The sequence below is a fragment of the Delphinus delphis genome, chromosome 1 (genome assembly GCF_949987515.2).
Source record: "Delphinus delphis chromosome 1, mDelDel1.2, whole genome shotgun sequence".
Taxonomy (NCBI): Eukaryota; Metazoa; Chordata; class Mammalia; order Artiodactyla; family Delphinidae; genus Delphinus; species Delphinus delphis.
Window position 1 is genome coordinate 63,382,344 of NC_082683.1, and position 6,892 is coordinate 63,389,235.

General features: G+C 33.0%; 1 non-coding gene across 1 annotated transcript; it reads left to right on the forward strand.

Moving 5' to 3' along the window:
• Positions 1-248: 248 nt before the first annotated feature.
• Positions 249-310, forward strand: LOC132416314 (U7 small nuclear RNA). The gene has a single exon (XR_009517550.1). It is a non-coding gene; the product is annotated as a U7 small nuclear RNA (small nuclear RNA).
• The last annotated feature ends 6,582 nt before the right edge of the window (positions 311-6,892 follow it).

Here is a 6,892-nt window from a genome sequence, read left to right on the forward strand (position 1 = left end):
AGCCATTTCACTTTGTAATGAATCCCACAAATCAAGGAGTCCAGCCCATATAAACTGAGCTTTCCATTAGATTTTTATTTATTCTGTCAATATCTGTCTTTTATTCTATTTACATTTAATGGAATTAGTGATATGATTGTATTTATGTTTATTATTTGTTGCCTGTTTTCCCCTTCTGTACTTTTTCCTCTTTTCCTGTCTTCTTTTAAGATAAATAACTTTTTTTTTTTTTTTAAGAATTTCATTATAAGTGTTATGGCTCTTGTAGAGTTTGTCTAGCAGGTTTTCCGGTTCCCACCAGAAAACTTCCTAAAAAAAAAAAAACAAACAAAGAATTTCATTATAATTTATCTATTGGCTTTTTTGTTAAAACATTTTGCATTATTTTTTTCTTTAGTGTTTGCTCTAGGGTTACAACATATAACTTTTCACAGTCTACTTGAGTTGATATTTCACTGCTTAATGCAAATTGCAAGAATTTCACAAACAGTTCCATTTACCACTCCCCACATCATTTATGCTATAGTTTTCATTTATATCTACATATGTTTTAAACTGCTTAATATAAGTTATATACTTTATTTAAACAGTCATATGTATTTTAAATTAAGAAAAATATTTTATATTTATAAGTATAAATATAATTTTAAATTCATAAATATAATTTTATACCCATAATTATAATTTCTAGAGCACTTCATTCCTTTCTGAAGGTATGTACTGCCATCTGGAATCATATTCTTTTAGATAAAATAATTCCCTTTTAATGCAAGTTTGCTGGAAATTCATTTTCTTAGGTTTTGTTTATTTAAATATGCCTTATTATGCTTTTACAGTTAAAGAATATTATCTTCAAATATAGACTTTTTTTTCTTTTAGCCCTCAAGATGTTCCACTGTCAAGATCAGTTCCACTACCTTGACTTCCATTGATTCTGACAAGAAATACATGGCTTTGAAATTGTTGTCCCCTATTCTAATGTATGCTTTTCCTCTGCTTTCAAGATTTTGTCTTTTTCTTTGATTGTCTTTCTTTGACTAACATGTAATTTACTTTGTATTTATTATGCTTTAGAGCCAGTGACCTTTTGAATCTATAAATCTATGACCTTTACTAAATTTGGGAAATTTTTGGCAATTGTTTTTTCAAATAGTTTTTCTGTTCCTTTTTTCCTTCCTCTGATTCTGGGGCTTCAAATGCTTATATATTAGAAATTTTGATATTACCAGATACTTTATGCTCTATTCATTTATGGGGTCAATACTTTTCCTCTGTGTTCTTCAAATTAGATTATTTAATTTATATTTCTTCTGTTAAGCCTATCCAGGTATTTTTTATTTCATTTACTTTTCAATTGTGGAATTTCAAATTGAATCTTCTTTATAGTTTCTTTATAGTTTCTATAGAGATTTCATATTTGTTCCTTGATTTTAAGTATGCTTTGCTTTATAACACTGAATGCAATAATAATAGCTTCTTCAAAGTGCTTTTCTCTTAGATTTGCCATCTAGTGGTTGGTCTTTATTGATTACCTTTTGTTTGGAAGATTGGTTGTATTTATTATTTCTTAATAAATCTAGTAATTTTGTGATTAAGTCCTGGACATGGTGAATGTTGTATTGAAGAAGCTCTGGATTCTTTTCTATTCCTCTGAGTAATGTTGTTGTTGTTGTTGTTGTTTTCTTTTATAATACAATTAACTTAGACAGACTCATATTACAAACTTGGTCTCTGTTTACCTATTTTAACCTTTCCTGGGCTGCTTGGAGTCCTTTTTATGCATGCATAGATCAGAGCTCAACCAGAAAAAAGAAAAAGAAAAAATACAGTAAGAATGTGAGAACTTCTTCACTCAAAGCCTTTCTTTTCTGTCAAATGTAAATGTCTCTCCAGTTTCTCTATGATTTTGCTGTGGGAGGAATGGTCTAAATAGAGCTACTTGGTAACATTTGGACATTTCCAAGCCAGTAAGATTTTTAGTAATTTGCCTCTTAATTGTATCCAATTGAGAATCAGGGATCATGAAACTTTTGAAAAAAAAACATTCCACACAAAAGGCAATAAACAAATGGATAAATAAACAAATTAATTAATTAACAATTAGTAAAATAATAGGTAAAGAGCTTTAGGCTTCCCTGGTGGCACAGTAGTTAAGAATCCATCTGCCAATGCAGGGGACACAGGTTCGAACCCTAGTCTGGGAAGATCCCACATGCTGCGGAGCAACTAAGCCTGTGCACCACAACTACTGAGCCTGCACTCTAGATCCCATGAGCCACAACTACTGAGTCTATGTGCCACATCTACTGAGGCCCACGCACCTAGAGTCCTTGCTCTGCAACAAGAGAAGCCCCCGTTCTCCACAATTAGAGAAAGCCCATATGCAGCAACAAAGACTCAAGGCAGCCAAAAATTAATTAATTAATTAATTAATTTTTAAAAATGTAAACAGCTTAGAAAAAAATGAAACAAGGCAGGGATAAGAATAAAATTTCCAAAATTTATGATTAATGTCCACAGAGATATAAGAGAAGGTACTGTATGCAATCATTTTAACAAATATTAACTGAAAGATGATGACAAGTATTCTTCTAAGTCAGTGAACATAATAGACCAGTATTCTTCCCTCATGGAATTTACATTTTGGTGGGCAAGGCAGACCATAAAAAAGATAATTAATATTGAATATTAAAATATACTAATTACTGACCATTGAGATTATCAAAAAGTAGGCCATTGACAAGAGCAGTGGTAACAAGTGCACAAAGTGACCTATTAGCAATAAAGACCAAATTTGCATGGGTTTAAGGGAGAATGAGATAAGGGAAAATGGAGCAATGAGTGTAGACAATTTTTCCAAGATGTTTTTCTGTAAAGGCAGGGAAAATGAGCAGTCAGGTAGAGGAGAAAGTAGGGTCAAGCCAGAGATTTTAAGATGGGATAAATTATAGTGTGATAATACATTGATAATAATAATCCTGTAGAGAATGAAAAGTTGATATAGGCAAAAGACTGGAGAATTGCCAGAATGGTATCTTTGAGTATGTGAGAGAATATTGGAGTCTTTGATAGAAGCATGGGTAATTCATCCATAGCACAGATGAGAGGCAAAACAGATGGGATCAGATTGTCGTATCTGAGTAAATGTGGTGCTAAGTATGAGTTTGTAAAAATCTTTAAATTAAAAAAAAATTATCCTCAGTGAAAAAGGAAACAAAGTCTTCAGCTGAGCATGAACATGAGAGCATCTTGGAAATTTGTATAAGGGATTGAAGAATTCATTCATCATCTATGAGAAAAAGTGAATGGATTACGATGTATCTAGTGTGATTTCAGGGCAGTGTAAAGGACCTGGTAATACATAGGATATAATGGAAGAGGAATATTCAGAGAAAGGAAATTCTTAGAAATTAACATGATATAATAGGAAAAAGGAAAAATTCAATTGAAGGACTAGAAAGAAAGTTGAGGAGATTTCTCAAAATATGAAACAAATAAATAGTTATAAAATAGGAAGAAAAATATTACAAAGGTAGAGGAGGTCAAATATCTAAGTAATAGAAGTTCCAAACAGAAAGAAATGGGAAAACATAGAGATGGGAATTATTAAAGACAAATAATACTAGAAGATGTCCCAGAGATTAAACATTTGTTTCCAGTCTTGAAAAGTACTGTATGGAGGAAGAGGGGGAAAAAGAGTCAAACCAAGGTCCCATTGTTATGATATAAAAATTCAACATTGGAAGTCAGAAGGCAAATGAATAATTTCTTCAAAATTCTAAAGGGAGTTAATTTTCAACTTAGAATTATTTACTCAGTCAAGGTAGCTATCGAATGTGAGACTGCAATAAAAACATTTTCAGACTTTCAAGGACTTAAAAAATGACTTTCTTGCCCCCTCTCTCAAAAGCCTACTAAAATATTTGCTTCACTGAAATGAAGCAGTCATCAAGGAAGAGGAAGATTTTGGATAGTAAACCAGAACGTCCATTGCAGGCAAAGGGCATCCTGCTGATGATGGTGAACAGAGATTCTAGTAAGAACGCATATATTAAGCAATCCATTCAGACTGCTGAATGAAGGCCAGGAATGCTGGCAATAATGGTTAAAGAAAAACACAAAACCCCTAGAGTTCCTGATGTGTGTGAGCCACAGAACCACCAAGAATCTCACCTGACTCCTTGTAACTGCCTCTTAACTCTTCTTCCTGTTCTACCCTTTCCTCCTCTGCCCTCCCCTCCAAATAGTACCCATTATTCTCAACACAGCAGCCAAGAAGATCATTTTAAAACAAAAGTCAGATTATCACTTCTCTGCTCAAGCACTAAAAACTTCTTTCCCTCAGAATAAAACACAAAGTCTTAAGTGGGCCCCATTTCCTAACTTCATCTCCTACCTCTCACCTCCTCACTCCCTCAGTTCTTGCTACATACGTCTCTCCAACATGCCAGGCATGCTTCCTTACTACACTACTTCCAAGCCCATACTCCTTTAATGTCTTCTCAAAAGTTGCCTTTCCAAGGAGGTCTGTCCCAACTCCCTGTTAATGATGAAAACTGCATTCTACCCACTGTACTTACTTTTTTTTCCCCCATAGCTTCCAGCCCTTCTAACATTATTGGTAGTACATTTATTTATTATAATATTGTTTATTATCTGTCTCACCAGCCAGAAAGTAAGCTCCAAATGGTCAGGGGGCTTTTTATGGGATACTGTTATATCTGTTATATCGCAGATTCTCAGAGCAGTCCCTAGCAATCTAGCAGGCACTCAGGAAATTTTTCTTAGAGATTTATGTTTCTGCAAGAGTTTGAGAATGAATTAGAATAAATTCTTATGAAATTAAAAAAACAAAAATGGCCTAGTTATTAATTCCAAGGAAATCAAAAGTTTGCATGAGAAATAAAATACAGTGGTCCCTCCAAGTCCACAGGGGACTGGTTTAGTTTTAGCACAAACTAAAATCCACGGATGCTCAGGTCTCTTAGTCAGCCCTCTATATCTGCAGGTGCAGAACCTGAGGATAGGGAGGGCCACATAAAATCCTAGTCTGTTACCTGACTCAGCTGTGAAAATATTTACATAGTATTAATAATGTAAACTTTACCTATTGCTGTAAACAAAATTGAGGATATAAACTTAATTGGAAAAAGAGTAAAGATATAGTGTGTGTGTGTGTGTGTGTGTGTGTGTGTGTGTGTCTGTAATAGGGAAAAAAACAAATCCTCCTATTTCATTGTAGGAAGCAAAGATATATAACTGAAAAATCATGACTGCAAAAATTCAAAAAAAATTTTGATAAATATTGACAGAAATTTCTTCTAAGAAGTGAAATTTGGGGAAGTTGAGTAAAGAAAGAGTTGTTTTTACATCATACGCAAAAATTTTTTTTTAAACTGCCTACATGAACTGCAACACACCTGTTAGGATGACTACTAACAAAAAGTGAAAATAACAAGTTTTGGTGAGGATATGGAGAAATTAGAACCCTTGTGCATTGCTGGTAGGAATGTAAACTGGCACAGCCACTGTGGAAAACAATATGGTGATCCTCAAAAAATTATAAAAAGATTACCATATGTCCCAGCAATTACATTTCTGGATACATATCCAAAAGATTCAAAGCAGAATCTTGAAGACATATTTATATACCCAAGTTCATAGCAGCATCTTTCACAATAGATAAAATGTGAAAGCAACACAAGTGTCCATCCACATAAGAATGGGTAAGTAAAATGTGGTATATACAAGCAAAGGAATATTATGCAGACTTTTAAAAAAGTGAAGGAAATTCTAACATATGTTACAACATGAATGAATCTTGAGGAACATTATGCTAAGTGAGATAAGCCAGCCCTAAAAAGACAAATACTGTATGATTCCACTTATATGAAGTAGCTAGAATAGTCAGAATCATACAGACAGAGAGTAGAATGGTGGTTGCCACAGGCTGGGGGGAGAGGAGAATGGGGAGTTAATTTTTAATAGGTATCGAGTTTCAGTGGTGAAAAATGAAGAGTTCTGGAGATCAAGTATGGTGAGGTTGTACAACATGAATGTACTTAATACTACTGAACTATACACTTAAAAAGAGTTAAGCTTGTATACTTTGTTATATATATTTTACCACAGTAAAAAAATGAAAAAAGTACAAAATATCTTTGCTTTTTTAAAAATAAATGAATACATATTTTTAAATGCAATTCATTATTGTATTAACTGTTCTTCCCTGTCATGACCATAAGCTGTGTTTAGTCAATACACATGGATCAAAATCACTAAATAATTTAAACCCCTGCTTTATTTTGAGATCCAGAGCACTGACAAACTAGTTTAGTCAATCTGTAACATAAGATATGATCCATTTATTTAATCATACCTAATCTCTAAAGCTGTGTACAGAGGCCACAAAAAATAATAAAATAGATCATCATTGATTAATGATTAAAAATCATAGGTTGTTAAAGCAGATAAATATAACCATCCATGTCTAATCTACATGAAATTTGTCTTGATTATAATCCATCTAATTCATATGTCTCTTACATGGGACAGGTAGGTTTATAATTCTTTAGTTGTATAAGGGGATGAAATAATTGTGGGATATATATGATCATCACTTAGATTTGATTTAGCCTGAGCTCCAAATTACCCTCTCACTCAAATGACAATGTAATAAAACATGAAAATTCCTAAGATTCCAGGACATTAAAAGTTTGGAGAAAAATTAACTTCTGAAAGACAATGGAAATGAGGAAAACTCAAAAACAAGGAATCAGTTTAATATTGGTAACTTTCTGCAAGTATTTTGTAGATGTACTGCTTAGCTTCAGTATTGAATCTACTAAGTGAACTAATATGGAGAATGAAGTGCATTGTGGCAGCCTGATGA